Raw genomic sequence first — 15520 nt, 5'->3', positions numbered from 1 at the left:
GTGGTATTGATTAATCCTTTTTTCTTTAGTGTGGGAAATAAATCTGCGTAAGAACTGTACTACTTAAAGCTCAGAGGCCTCCAACTCCTCCTTTCTGAACAGATGCAGGAAACCATGCAATGAGATGCGGTATCTTTTCACCCACTGGTCAGAATGCAAGACTTGTAAATAGGGGTACCAGTTAAAATGTCTTAAGTTTAAAAGGGGATTTCCTAAAGTAGATCCCAGATAAAGGATATTAGTGGGAAAACTGGTGAAATCCTAATCAGGTCTGTAGTTTAGTTAATATTAATGTAGCAAAGTTAAGGTCTTGCTTTGATAAATGCACTTTAGTCAGGTAAGATGTGACCATTTCAGGGGAAAATGAGTGAAAGGTATGTAGGAACCAACGTATTATCCTCAAAACTTTTTCTGTAAATCTAAAATTATGCCCACATAAAAAGTTTATCTTAAAAAATAGTCTCTCCATTTTACCAGTCCTAGAGAATCTCCTTAGTATTTCCCAGAAAGAACCATCTTTTCTGGTCACTCTAACACATCAGGAATTATTTTGTACTTTTTGTGCATAGAATCGTTTAACAACGTTTACTGCTTTCAGTTCTACAGATGGCACAGCAAGGTCGCTCTGCACTTAGAGTTGGAAATCCTGGATTTGGACTCATTCTGAGCTGCAAGAACCAAGGCACATCATTTCACCACTTAGTAGCTCTCACTCTCCACTTTAAACGCTCTCAGGGCAAGAACCCTCCTGGGCTCATCTTTGTAGCTTCAGTAACACTTCCCAGAGGAAAAGGGGTCAAGAGACGGTTCCAGAGTCAAACTTAGTTTACCTGTCCAGCTCCTTCATTAAGCAGGCATGTTACTTTGGGGCAAAATGTTTAACATTTCTGAGTCTCCGCTTCCTCATTCATAAAATGAACTGTTGAGATGATTAAATGAAGTGATAAATGTAGCATGCCCAGCAGTGTCTGGTCCAAGCCAGACGATTAGCCTGCCCCTTCTACACAACAGAGTCATACCCCTGGAATTTTTTTTTTATTTTTAATTTTGAAACACTCTTATAGCACTTATCATGTTCAAGACCCTCTTCTAAATGTTTTCCAAACAGTAACTCATTTTATTATCCTGACAACCTTATGAGGTAGGTATTATTTTTATTATTATCCTATTTTACAGATGAGGAAATGGAGGTACAGAGAACTTAACTTACTTGCCAAGTTCATAAAGGTACTAAGTGGAAGGACCTGAGATTTGTACCCACACAGTTGGCTCCATGGTGTGCAATCCTAAAATACAAAGCTCTCATAGAACATGTTCTACTATGGAGATGCTTAGGATCAGATACTGGCTGCCTCCTTCACTGCGGTAATCCTGACAGTGCCCAGCAGGGGCTCAAACACACGCTGGCAGACTGAATGAATGCACAGCAGTCCTTCTAAAGACGTGAGCTGAGGTGAGTATTTTTCCATCTACCTCTCAGCATCCCTAGCGTGGTAGGAGAAGAGAATTAACGATCACCAAGGCTCTCCTATGTTCGAGTCTACTGTATTTCAAATGTTAGACTCTCATGCAAGTCTCAAAACCATCCTATAAGGTGCACCAGAATATTTCCTTTCTGCACTTGGAGAAATCAGAGTACACAGGGAGAGTACTTAACTCCCCAAAGTCGCATAACTAATCAGCAGTGCAGCCAATATCAGAATCCCAAGAATCTTGCTTTCTAAGATGAGGCTTTTCCACTCTACTTGCAGCCTCCCACAGGAGATCATTACTGGGACTGTATTTCATCATAGAAGCGGCTCTTGCCTTCACTTGAGTCAGGTCTCTGCTTAGATACTATCTCAGAGCGACTTTCCCTGATCTCCCACATCAGCTGAACCCCATTCACTTGCTACCCTGCTACTCTGTTTTCTTCTTCATTGTATTAATATTTGACATCATATTACATTGTTTATTTTCTGCCCCCAACCGAACAGGCAAGTTCTGAGAGGGCAGCGAATTGTCTGTCTTGGTCACGTCATATCCCAGGGCCTAGAGCAGTACCTGATGCACAATAGGTACTCAAAAAAATATTGCTGGGTAAATATTTATGAATAGACGTGTAGGAGATCCCAGTACTTGTTACTATCCTTATTATGATTAGTAGTATCTCCTTTTATTAATTAGGTAAGTCAGTTAAGACAAAGTTTTACTTCAAAAGATAAAACTGATGGGAAATGGAGTGAAAAATGTTGTTTGCAATCAGATCAAAGCAGAAAATCCAATCAATACCATTAACAACTAGGAGACCAGGCACTTGGGACAAGGATGCCCTCCAAGCACAGAGTGGCCAGCACCACCGAGTTACCAAACACAGCCCCCCGTTTTCATTGCTTCTAAATCCTCACGGGCTCCAAAATAGCCCTCTGCTGCTGATCATAAATGTTCTTAATTCATCTCTCACTTTTCCACCAGGAAACAATCGGCCTTGGTTTATTTTTTTTTTTTTATCACTTTATTTACATAATCCCTCCAAGACGGAAGCATCGATTTTCCTAAGAGATGATGTTAATAGGATCAATAAACCACAGCGAACATGTATCAAAGGCCCATTTCTTCACCCCTCACCTGAGACACTTGGGCTGCCGGCAGACAGCCTCTGCTGAAATCTACCCAGTGCCAGCGCTTCTGAAAGTGGGAGGAAGGCACCTCTGCTTATATATTTTGAGGGAGCACAAGCACACTGATGACCCAGATCACATGCCAGATAATGTGCAGCTGAGAACTCTGCAGGGAGTCTGGAAACCTAAAGTCGTATTTGAAAGCTATCTTTAAATCCAGTCCACATGAGGGACAGAGCACGTGGGAGAGGGAGCCAGGGGCAGGGGGCATGCCAAGGATTAGCTCCTCTGTTGGAATCCTGTTCTGAGTAATAGGAGTAAATCAGAATAAACCATTTCTCAGCTGGGACTTACCTTCCATCTGCTTCCAGAAGCTTCTACTTCAGTCATGTCCAACGTAGACAGTGAGAAGGAGGCAGGAAGCTCACTGCTTAATGGCAGAGCTCCTCGGGCCCATGAACAGGATCCTTGAACAACAAGCATGTGGTCTCCTTCCTGCTTGTCTCCATCCTCCAGTGCCACCCAGGACGCAGGCTTGCTGTCCTGAAAACACAGGCCACAGCAGTCCCTCCGGCTTCAAACACCTACAGGGTGTGTCCAAGGGGACAAAACAGACAGCACTGAGTCTAACTCTCTGGAAAAATCACGTAGGGACTGTCCTAAATGCACAGTCTGGGAGACCAGGCTATCCCCTCCCACCCGAGCTCCTAATCACTCTGCACACCTGCGGTTCCAACTTGAGCAGCTCAGTGGACTCAGCTGGAGAGCTCCTGGAAACTACAGATTCCACTGTTTCACCTCAGATCTACCGGTGAAAAGGTCATTAGGGACGGTGGTCATTAGGGAAGAAGAACCCATGTTTTTAAATGCTCCTGAGGAGGGTTTAATAGGCCTCTTCAGCTAATGGACATCTGAGAACCATTTCTCCAAAATTCCAATGGTTCTCAAACATGGCTGCACATGATCTGAATTCTCTGAGAAGCTTTTAAACGATATTGATGACTGTCTCTCACTCTAGATTAGGGTTTTTGTAGGGGGGCTGGGCAACTGTTCCTCCAGCTCCTACCCAGTGATGGCCAAGCACTCTCCCCTTACAAGCAAAAATGTCTCCAGATGTTGCCAAATGTCTCCTGAGAGACAAAATCCCCTGGCCCTCCTCCCCTGGCGGTAGTAAAACAAAAGAAGGCAACATGGACTGGAGACTCTGGGGCAGCCATAGGCTACTGTAGGGCATTGGAGAAGGACACAGTGGAAGTGACATTTGAGTATAACACTGGTGCCGTCACACTCTGCTGGTGACACAAAAATTGGTGTCATCTCTTAGGAAGGTAATTTGTCAATATATGTCAGGGGTTATACAAATGTTCATTTTATCCAATCATTTAACAAATATGAGACATCTCTTAAAATATGCCCCATCAATAGCACTGCTGGGACAGTATGCCAGGGAAATTTCCAAAACACTGAAATGATCTAATGCTGCAAAAACTTAAAAAAATTTTAATAAAACTATAAGCTACTGACTCGTCAACAAAAGGGGATAATTGGATGAATTCTGATAGATCTACTAAAATGTGGAGAATGCTTACAATATCATGTAAAAAAAAGCCATATAATATGTAGAATGCTTAAGATAAAATCCAAAGAAAAATAAACATATGTTACTAATGTATCCTTAAACAGTGATTGTATGTAAGAATAGACAGATAAGAAAGATGGAAAGAAAATTCAACAGAATAATAATGATTGTGCAGAAGATGACTTTTATTAGGGATTTTTTTTTCTGCTTTTCCAAGTTTTCTGATTCACTTTTCAAACAATTTTCTCAAATAATGCTTCAGACTTCTGATGCTGCCTTTTGCTCTAATTTTTAACCTATGCAATCCAAATCTGATTCCTCTCTTGAGGCTTATCCCAAATGCTATATGTAAGCAGTATCATCTGACTGCCTTGGCCCCAGTAATAATTCATTGCTTTCTGCCCATTGCTCCCCAAAAACATTTTTGCCTTCCTGTTATGGAGTAAATTTTATCCCTCCAAATTCCTATGTGGAAGCCCCCAACCTCCTAGGGCCTCAGAGTCTGACAGTATTTGGAGACAGGGCCTTTAAAGAGGTGAGTGAGTTAAAAGGAAGCTGTTAGGGTAGACCCTAATCCAATCAGAGTGATGTCCTTAAAAGAGGAGGAAATCTGGATGCAGAGAGAGACACCAGGGATATGAGCACAGAGGAAAAGACCACATGAGGACACAGTGAGAAGGTGGCCATCTGCAATACAGAGAGAGAGGCTTCAGCAAAAAACCAGATCTGCCAACACCTTAATCTTGGACTTCAACCTCCAGAACTGAGAAAGTAAATTTGTCTGTAGTATTTTGTTAGAGCAGCTCTAGCTGACTAATACCTTCTTATTGTAGTTCTAACAAGTTGCCATTAGTGATGTGCTTACCTTTCTCTTCCACTAGCTAATCTGCTGATTGGCAGAGGGCTCCGTCTTACTTGCCCTAAGAGCTAACTTCAGTGTCCTTTACAGTTCCAGGCACATACGAGTCATTCAGTAAATGTCGGCCAAAATGAATTTTCTGGACTTTTTTTTTCCTTAACCAATCTAGTGTCTACAGAATTTTAACAAGTAGTGTCAAAAAAATGTGAACTTCCAGTTATGAGATGATTAAGTTCTGGGGATCTAATGTACAGCATGGTGATTATAGTTAATAATACTGTATCATAAACTTCAAAGTTGCTAAGAGAGTAGATTGTAAATGTTCTCAGCACAGAAAACAAAATGGCAATGATGTGAGGGATGTGATGGAGGTGTTGGCTAACATTATGGTAGTAATCATTTTACAATATATAAGTGTATCAAATCAACATGTTGTACACCGTAAACCTATGCAAATGTTATATGTCAATTGTATTTCAAAAAGATGGAGAAAAAAGAAAATTAAACAAGCAGAAAAACTAAGAAAAAAGTCAGTTTAAAGGGGAAACTGATATGTTGTAAAAACAGTAACAACAACAATCAGTTGGTAGAGATTCTCTATGAAATATTCGCATGATTAGGAGTTATTTCCATTCCAAAATAAGTACAATGTTATGCTTCCAAAACTGGGCAGCTATGAGGTCCATTAACATCTTTGTAGTGAGTTTCAGGAGTATCAAATTCTCTTTCCAATGTCTATATTAGCACCAGAGATGCATTTTCAAAGGGATAATTTGGCAAATAATTTGCTCTAATTTTCATACATTGAAAACTCACTTTTGAATATGTTCTAAATTCTGACATAAACCTTCTTATATTATGTACAACTTTATATTTTCCAAATACGTAGCTCAATTCAAATAACGGTCTTTCATCTCAGTATTTTAAACTATTTTAGATACTTGCATTTCAAAGTTTGGTCCATGAATCAAAAAAGCTTTATCATCACCCCACCTGGGAGTTTGTTAGAAATGCAGAATTTCAGACTCCACCTTGACCCACTAAATCACAATTTGTTTTTCAAGGAGATCTCCAGGTGACTGGTATGCTTATTAGAATTTGAGAAGCACTGCTCTAGAATATGAGCTCTCAAGATTAAATGACACGTTCAACCTTTCTATCTTCTATTTCTCTGAAGAGACTAAAAGGATTAGAATTTTCCATAGTTAGAACCAGTGCTATTATGACATTCTTTATGGCTTTTGTTTCATATTTAGGCAAAGGTAAGGACAATCAGGCAGAGTCATTTGGAATTTAGGAAGTGTATCTAGTTTAGTCTTCCTGGATTTATCTGTAACTTGGAGAGTGTCCTAGATACGAGGATGGATGGTACAAAGAAATCCAGTGTCCTTTAAATAAATCACAAAGTCAATAAAGAAATAGGTGAGGGTACAAACAAAAAAACTCTTCAGAATCTTCCTGAAATGACTGAAAGCCAACCTAAATATGACAGTTCAATTTTAAAACAATAAGAAAGTCCTGAGTTTCAAGGGTAACAGTGACACGTAATTGCCGGAAGTCACTTTTCTTGAAACTGAGATCAGTCAAGTGTCTTTTAAAGACAGTTTTGTGCTCTAACAGTAATTGTAAATAAATATCCAAATGGTTATGAACAAACATCTCTATGTACATAAACACAAAATATTGGCTCCTCCTTTCCCCACCTCCAGGCCCTGATTTCACAGAAGAATTCACCTGTATTTATGGCTCATGAACAAACACAGTGGTAAAAATGCTTTGTGGGTCTAAACACATTTCTTCCCAGGGGCTCAAACTGCATGCTAGACATTATCTCATTAATAGCTCCCTTAAATCTTTCTCATTGATTTTTATATTTTTTGAACCAACAAGTGCACTATTGTTTGCATATGAAAGAGAGAGTTCACTTCAGCTAGAAATTGAGATCTTAAGCATTTTTATGACTGCGATGTTATATCTCTACTGACAAGGAGTTACTGGAGTGACTTCAGAAAAACAAAGTGACCTAACAGTATCATTTATTTATTTATGGATGAGCTAGCCAGAAGTTCTAAGGATGTCTTGGGAGTATTGCATCACGAATGTAAATATTTGACTAACATACCTTGCCTGTATCAACCAGGAAAGATATGTCTGAAGATTAGAGCTGTGCAAATGTCTCATTTTGGAAAGAGAAAACAGAATGCTAGTCTACATTATTAAATAAGCTGCCTGACAAAATAGCGCAGTGATCACTAGGGGCCAGTAGGGATTAGCCAAGAACAAGGTCATTCCAAACTAATCACATTCCTGATTTTGACATAATTACCAGTTTGACAAAAGGGGATGCACAGATGTCATAAAATTCAACTAATAATAATAATCGTTCTTCATTGAGCATTTCCCATGTGCTGAAACAATGAGGAGCACTTTATAAACATCTTATTTAATATTCTGAAACCTATGAGAAGGTATCATTACTGACAATTTATGTATAAGGGAGAGTAGTCCACAGTCACAGGACTGTTCTCAAAGATAATATTCCTATGGCTTACACGGTACTGTTTTCAGCAAACCCAATTGGCTTGGGAAATCATATGGTCAATTGTTCTCCATCTGAGTGATCTAACACTTTGTCCACAATTTGTTACAGTATTTGTTTGCAAGTAAAGATAGTCAAACAAAGTAAGATGATAAGAGGAAGGTGTAACCACAAGTGAGATCCCACCACACACCAAATAGGATGGCTACTATCAAAGAAAAAACAGAGAACAAGAAGTGTTGGCAAGGATGTAGAAAAGGGAACTCTTGCATGTTGCTGGTGGGAGTGCAAAGCGGTGCAGCTACTATGGAGAACAGTGTGATGGTTCCTCAAAAAATCAAAAAAACAATTACCGTATGATCCAGAACATCTATTTCTGGCTTCACAGTCAAAAGAATTGAAAGCAGGCATCAACAAGACTGTGCGCTTAAAAAATGATTAAGATGGTATTTTATGATGATTTTATGTTATGTGTTTTTTTTTTAATTATAATAAATGAGTGAGAAACCTAAGAATGAAAAATGTTGGCTAGAAATCTAAAAATAGTTCTTATTTGTCTCTATCAAGGTGAAGGCAATATGATGGAAGAATAAAAAGACAAGGGTAATAGTTCTACCACTTACTAGCTATGATTTATACAATATCACCTTTTGCTATTACTGAGGCTCAACTTTCTAACCTGTAAAAGGGGCTGATAATACCCATGCCTCCCCCCTCATAGGTTGTCACGAGGATCCAAACAGCTGGAAGTGTTTTGCAAACTTTAAAATCCCAAGTTGCTTCATTCACTCCCATTGTCTTTATACCATCTGTGTACTTCTGTTTCTTTCATCTTGATTTCAGCTTACACTCCTCTCTCAGTCATGCACTCAACTGCCTCTACTTAGATGTCTCAGGGAAATGTTTTAAGCTCGACTCATCATTCTCCCTTAATAACCCCACTTCTCCACCAAGAATCCTTATTTTGTTGAACCGCCCCACCCTACTGAGCTGGATTGCCTCCTGCTCCCTGAATGATGCCCTCATCTGATCAGAGGCAAAGGCCTGTCCATTCTCTCATTCACCCTTGCACTTACTATTTCTCTGAGTCTTTTCACTAGCCAACTTCACTTCACCCTGTAGGGCTCAGCTTCTACTCCGAGAGCTCCAAGAAGCCTTCTTTGGTCTAAACCCACATTAGATATGCCTCCAGTGTGCTCCCATTTATTATTAACTAATGCACTTATCACTGCTCATTAGCCTGAACCACTCATTAGCCTGAAAGCCCAGAGGAAAAGATATGTTCATTTCATCCCTGTGTCACATGAGCCTTCCGGTGGCCTACAATGTACCAGGCATTAGAATGTGAGTTGTGAACAAAACCAGTCTGCTCCCTGCCCTCACGGAGCCTGCCATCTAGAAAGACACAGACAATAGAAACTGAGACAACAAATTTTGAAATAGATAAATGCTATAGTGATAATGATCAGCATCATAATAGACAGTATTAGGGAGAAGAGACCTACTGACCTACTTCAGCTGGACAGTCAACAAAGACCACTCTGTAAAAGTATCATTTAAGCAAAGACCTGGAAGTTGAGAAAGAACTAGCCATGCCTTGGACAGAGAGAAGGGTGTCTACACAAAGGAAGAGCTTATGTGAAGACCGGAAGCCAGGAACGAATCTGAGGAGTGTGGAGGACTGAAAGTCCCACACCCCTCCCCACAAGTGTGGCCGCTGTGCAGGAAAAAGGAGAGTGGGCCTGATGCAGCCAGAGAAGCAAGCATGGGTCACGCTATCCATCTTAAACTTGATCTGCAGGACAGGGGAGATCTTTGAAGGGTTCAAAGCAAGGATAGAAGAAATCTGATCCAATTTAATTTTTCAAAAGAGATCACACTGGCCAAACCCTTACTCTGAAAACCAGCAATTAAGGGAAAATATTCAGGAATTTATCCTGATTTTCCTATACTAATTATATTTCAGGGTAACCAAATAGCCCCAGTTGATGAAAAATTTCTTTGCAAAAGAATTTCCGTTATTAAATAAAAATGAAGTGGTCGAGTTATAAGAAAACCATTTACAATACCCAAATGAAATAACTCACAAAGATAATAACTGTGGACAAAATGAGGAGCTGAAAGGTTGGCTGGGACATCTACCATGCAGGGAAAAGAAGGCCAACAGGGAAGCTGGATCAGATCAGCTTTCTCACTCTAGGAGGACGAAGACTGCAGGCTGGCTTTCTGCAGAGAGTTTCCTCTCTTAAAAAGGAAAGCTAGACTTTCTCCTCACAGAGCTTTCTCTCTCTGATCCAGCTTCTTGAAAAGTCACCAGCATGGAAAGATAATTAAAAGCAGAGAGTACTCAACCGTCAGAGACCTAAGAAATAGAACAACAAGGAAATCTCTGACCTTGTTTGTCTCTTGATTCAAACAAACCAATGTTTCTTAAACAAGTGGAAAAATTTCAGTGTGGACAAGGTACTAGACAATACCACAGAATTACTGTTAATTGTGTGTGTGGGATAATACAGTACACTTGCATAAAAATGCGTATTTTTAAAGAAATGCATAATAAAATATATAGATGTGAAATGATACCTAGGATTTATTTTAAAATATGCCAAACGGCGGTGGGAGGAGGCAGGTACATCAAAAAAGCATATCCAAATCTTGATAATTTTGGAGTTGGAAAAGATCACCTAGCATGTGTGGGGAGAAGGAGTCAGAAGGGCACAGGAGCATAAGCAGATAAGTCACTCTTATGGTCTTCATGGGAAGTGATGGCAGCTCGGACTGAGGGAAGCAGCCCACGTTAGTCTGTACACAATCAACACTGTGTTGAATGAAGCAATGATAATGATATATTTTTTACACACACTTTTAAAACAAATGTAAGAAACTCAGAATGTGTTCTTTTTGAAAACCACAATACCTTCAAAACAAAATTTAATAGGAAAAGGGCTCTTAGACTTGAGAAATCTAGAATTGTTCAGGTCACACTCTGACCAAAGAAATCTCCCCTATTAGTCTGTCAAAGTACCTAGAATTCAAACATTAGGAACACTTGGACTTTTTGATAAAAGCTGTTGTTGCCAAGAGTCCTTGGTTGCTAATGATGGCAGTGACTGTTTTCTCCAATTATTAGACAGGAGGAAAGTCAGCCATGTAAACCAATGACCATACTTTTATATGACTCATCTGCTAAGACGTCCTCCCTGGAATACACAAGAGTAATGCTCTTTGAGTGCCTGGACGTGTATGCATCTAAGTCTCTTAGACAAAGCTTCAACATTATCTTCTGAAGACTTTGTCATTTGACTCATATAAATTAAAATTTAATATCCTGGGCTTGTCCTTTGTCCACTTCATTCCATGGAGTATTCAACTGAGTACTCTTAGCCTTGTTGCCAGGTCCTTTTTAACAGCAACCACATTTTGGAACCAACCCTAGCACCGTAGCTAGACTGTAGGTGGAGAAAGGCACTGCCTCTTCTTCCTGGAGAGACTTGAACCTGCATGAGACTCATTCCATGAAAGAAAACTTGGCCACTTCCCATGAAACCAGGCTGGAAATGTTTACTTTATTGAATTGTTGATTATGGGAACAGTCTCCCTTCTTGCATACTGCTGTATTTCTTTAAAACAAAACAAAACAAAACAAAACAAAACAAAACCAGTTATAGACTAAGAGGTAGGATTAGAAAAATACCCTTTTTCAACCCCCAATGAAAAAACTGATTCAGACTGCAGTCATCCTTGGACAAAACTGCTAGAGGAAAGGTACTAGATAAAGCTACTAGATGACCAAGGGTCAGATCACAGAAACTGTGAAGGAAAGGTGGTGTGAGGCCTGGAGAGAAACAGGAATACACGGAGGCTCCAGTCGACTGTTCAGGCACAGTGAGGCCCCAGGGGGCGGGGACAGAATGGTCATCTGAGTCTTATAAGATCTCGAAGACAAAAGACAAACATTTATATTTAATGATATTGACAACAAACACTCCAATCTAGCAACATCACCCCTTAGCAATTCACTCTAGTTGAATAAAGGAAGAAACAGCCCAAATATTCAACCATAGGATCTAATGCTTAAAAATGGCATTAGATCCACACAATGGATCACACTGTAAGTATTTAAAGAAAATATAGGACTATATTTACTGACATTAAACAATGTCTATTAAATATTTAAGTGAAAAAATTCAGGTTAACTGGCAGAAAGCACGCTAAAATTTTATTTTTATACAAAACAGCTTATTTTCATATGGAACACTCTGAAAGAAATTACCCTGCAAGACAATAGGTTTTGCCAGGGGACAGTATTTCTTGTGTTCTATATTCTCCTTTGCTTATTCCATTTTCTACTTTTCTCAAATGTATTCCTTATTTTTTCTATTGTGGCAAATCTACACATTAAAGAAGAAATAGTGCATTGTAAGACATGACAGAAAAGCTGTGCTTTGGAAAATAAAAGAAAAACTGGGTTCTAACGTCAACTTTTTTTTTCTTTTGCAATATCAAAGTATATAAAGCAAAGTTTCCTGAACTGGTTCCATGGGATGTTAAAAATTATTTTTCGGAGAGGAAGGAGGTATGTCTGTGCTCAAATAATAAAATAACTTGAAGAAAATAAATTTAAATGGGTTTCTTCATTGCAGAATTTCTCAGAATCTGAGAAATTAATACATTCTCAATATATTAATGTATTGATGTTTACAGTTATAGTAAACTTCAAGAGAAAGAAATATTTTTTGATCATGGAACCCCTTTCTCTCCCACACACATGAATAACTTACTGGGACACAGTTTGGAAATCCCAAGGCCATGAAAAGACTGGGGCAAATATTATGGGAAGAATTTGTCTAGTCCTGTGAAGCAGCGATTTTTTTTTCTTTTAGATTCAGCTTCTTCATTTGTAAAATAAGAGCAGTCAGTATAACCTGATTTTATATATTAATGGGAAGCAGAAAACTTCCAGTTGTGTAAGGCCTTTCAATTTCTGAAGCAATTTTATTGTACCTGTTAACCTTAGGCGATGTTTCAAGTGAAATGTTTCTAAAAGTGCTTTGGAAATTTAAAGGTAACATGAAGTAAAAATAATTTTTAATAATAGTGACAACACTAATGATATGCAATTGTCTAATTCAGAGATCAGGAAATTATTTCTGAAAAAAGCCAGATAATTAATATTTTAGACTTTCTGGGCATACAGGCTCTGTCACAACTACTCAGGTCTTCGGTAGCAGCATGAAAGTACGTAGTTGTATGCGATGGGTAAGGCAGTCAGTGTGGCTGTGTTTTACAGAGGCCGTGTTTTATTTACAAAAATAGTCGTGGGCTGGATCTGGCTCATGGGCTGGAGTTTGCCAATCCCGCGTAATCCGTTGAGGGGAGACACCAAGAACTAGTTTTTGTCATGATACTCGTGAGGTCTGAGGACTGTTTATATTTTCAGAGACAGAGATAAAGATTCCTCTATCAACTATACTTGGTTTACTGTGGAATAAATGTGCACCTGTTCTGCCATGCCCTTCAAAAGAAGATGAGGGGGATCCCCCAAATGGTGATGAGAAATACGGGGACGTGTACACTAATTTAGACCTAGTGAAACCAAATTAAGGCTGGTTTTCTGATTAAAATTCGCAATGTTTGATAATTCATGCTAGTAATTTGGAGGAGGACAGCTCTCTCTAAGCATGTTTATTTTTTAACCTCACTACTTATCATTTGCCAAAGGAAAGATACATACAAATTGTCCTCTCAATTAATTAAAAGGAATGAACTCCTAGAGGGAAAAAAAAAAAGATACAGAGTTTTAGAGAAGCTCTTTAGTCTGTGCTGGTATGTACCAGTATTTTAAGTGCCAGACTGAATTAATTAGATACTGGTTATTTAGCCAAATTAGTCAAAAACGTTGAATCATTTGTTTCAACGTGTTCAAGATTTTAACATTAAAAAAACCTTAATTGCAGACTCACAGTTTGCAAACATACATCTTCAGGTTGAAATTTCCTCTGTCTCTACTCTGGCTCTTCCTTAGATGATACGCAATTTAAGTGTTTCTCTGATAAAGCTAGATGATGTGCTTGGTTGAAATTTCAGGTTTTGGTTGAAACAACTGAAACAACCATTTCACATCCACCAATGTAAACAGTGTAAACATACTGGACAGAAAAAATTGAGCTATAGTATTCATTCTATTTCACTAATATGAATAAAATTTCTCATATAGCTTAATTTTAAGGAGTTCAACATTCATTTGGCTACAGTATAAAGCCTAACTCCCCATTCTACTTACTCTTCAGGGCCTTCCACAATCAGGCGTGGCTTTTTAACCTTTTTATCCACCTCCCTACAGCAAACTCTGTGATGCAGCCCAGCGTGGCTCTCCAGAAGCGCCATGCTGTCTGACCTCTTTGCCCTTGCTCCTCTCCTTTGTTTGTCAAACTCTAAGCATCCTTCAATTCCAACTCAAATTCTTCCCCTAAGAAATCTTCAAGGATGACACCAGCCCAAAGTGATCTGTTTCCTCCTATGAATTCATAAAGCATTTACTCTTGCCATGGGTCATTTGTCACATAACAGATATCACCTTTGGGGTTTTGTTCTGTTTTGTTTTTATGAAAAACTGTACATGTTTAATGTATACAGTTTGATGAGTTTGGACAAATGCATAGTATTTGAGAACTATGCAATGATAGTATGAAATGTGGTGATACCATCACTACAGTCAAGGTAACGTATGTACCCATCACTTCTAAAATTTCCTTGTGTCTCCGTGTGTGTGCATGTGTATGTGTGTGTAAGTGTGTTAAGAACACTTAACATGAGGTTTACCCTCTTAACAAACTGTCAGGTTCACAATACTGTGTTGTTATTGTAGGCACACTGTCCTACAGTAGATCTCTAAAAATCATTCATCTGGCATATCTGAAGCTTTATACCCTTTATGCTCTTTGAATAGCAACTCCCCATTTCCCCTTCCCCTAATTTCTGACAACCATCATTCTGTTCTCTGCTTATTAGTCTGACTATTTTAGATAACTTGTGTTAAGTGAAATCAGAGTATCTGTCCTTCTGAAACTGTTTCTCTTAACATAATGTCCTCCAGGTTCATCCATGTTCTTGCCAAGGGTAGAATCTCCTTCTCTATTAGGCTGAGTAATATTCCATTATATGTATATACCATATTTTCTTTATTCATTTTTCTGTTGATGTACATTTCCATATTTTGGCTATTGTGAATAATGCTGCAATGAACACAGGAGTGACCTTTGACTTTTAATGACAACGTCTTATCTCTAAGCTCCTCGAGGCACGGACAATCACTTTAAAAGTTGTATGCTCAGGGTTTAGCATATTACCTGCATCTTATGGTCATTTTCTCAATAATAATTGTTGGTAAGTTGGCTGGCAGAACAAACTGGTGATCTAACCCAATGAGACTGTAAGGGCCAAAACTGGCAATAAATATACAGCATTTGTGATGATTACTTTTATATCAACTTGACTGAGCTAGGGGATGCTGGTAAAACATTATTTCTGGGTGTGTCTGTGAGGGTTTTTCTGGAAGAGGTCAACATTTGATTCAATAGACTGAGTAAAGAGATGTGCCCTCCTCTGTGGAAGCAGGCATCATCCAATCCTTTGAGGGCCTGAACAGAACAAAAAGGCAAAGAATGGGCAAATTCTCTCTCTCTTCTTGGGCTGGGACATCCATCCACTCCTGCCCTCAGACATCAGAGTTCCTGACTCTCAGGCTTTCAGACTCTGGGACTGACAGCAGCAGCCACTCAGTTCTCAGGCCTTCGACTGAGGATTGGGAGTTACATCACGTCATCAACTCTCCTAGTTCTCAGGCCAATAAAGTTGGACTCAATCGTACCACAAACCTTCCTAGTTCTCTAGCTTGCAGATGGCATGCTGTGGGATTTCTTGGCCCCCATAACTGTGTGAAC

The 15520-nt window shown here is 39.1% G+C and overlaps 1 long non-coding RNA gene across 1 annotated transcript in view; it reads right to left on the bottom strand.

Moving 5' to 3' along the window:
• The window catches only part of LOC135323342 (uncharacterized), a 252870-nt gene that overhangs the window by 171974 nt on the left and 65376 nt on the right, over positions 1–15520 (bottom strand). The window contains exon 4 of the long non-coding RNA XR_010384809.1: positions 2955–3184. This is a non-coding gene — a long non-coding RNA (uncharacterized LOC135323342). The remainder of the gene's footprint in view (positions 1–2954; positions 3185–15520) is intronic.

Source organism: Camelus dromedarius, chromosome 17, assembly GCF_036321535.1.
Source record: "Camelus dromedarius isolate mCamDro1 chromosome 17, mCamDro1.pat, whole genome shotgun sequence".
NCBI lineage: Eukaryota > Metazoa > Chordata > Mammalia > Artiodactyla > Camelidae > Camelus > Camelus dromedarius.
This window is presented reverse-complemented; position numbering and strand designations above follow the sequence as displayed.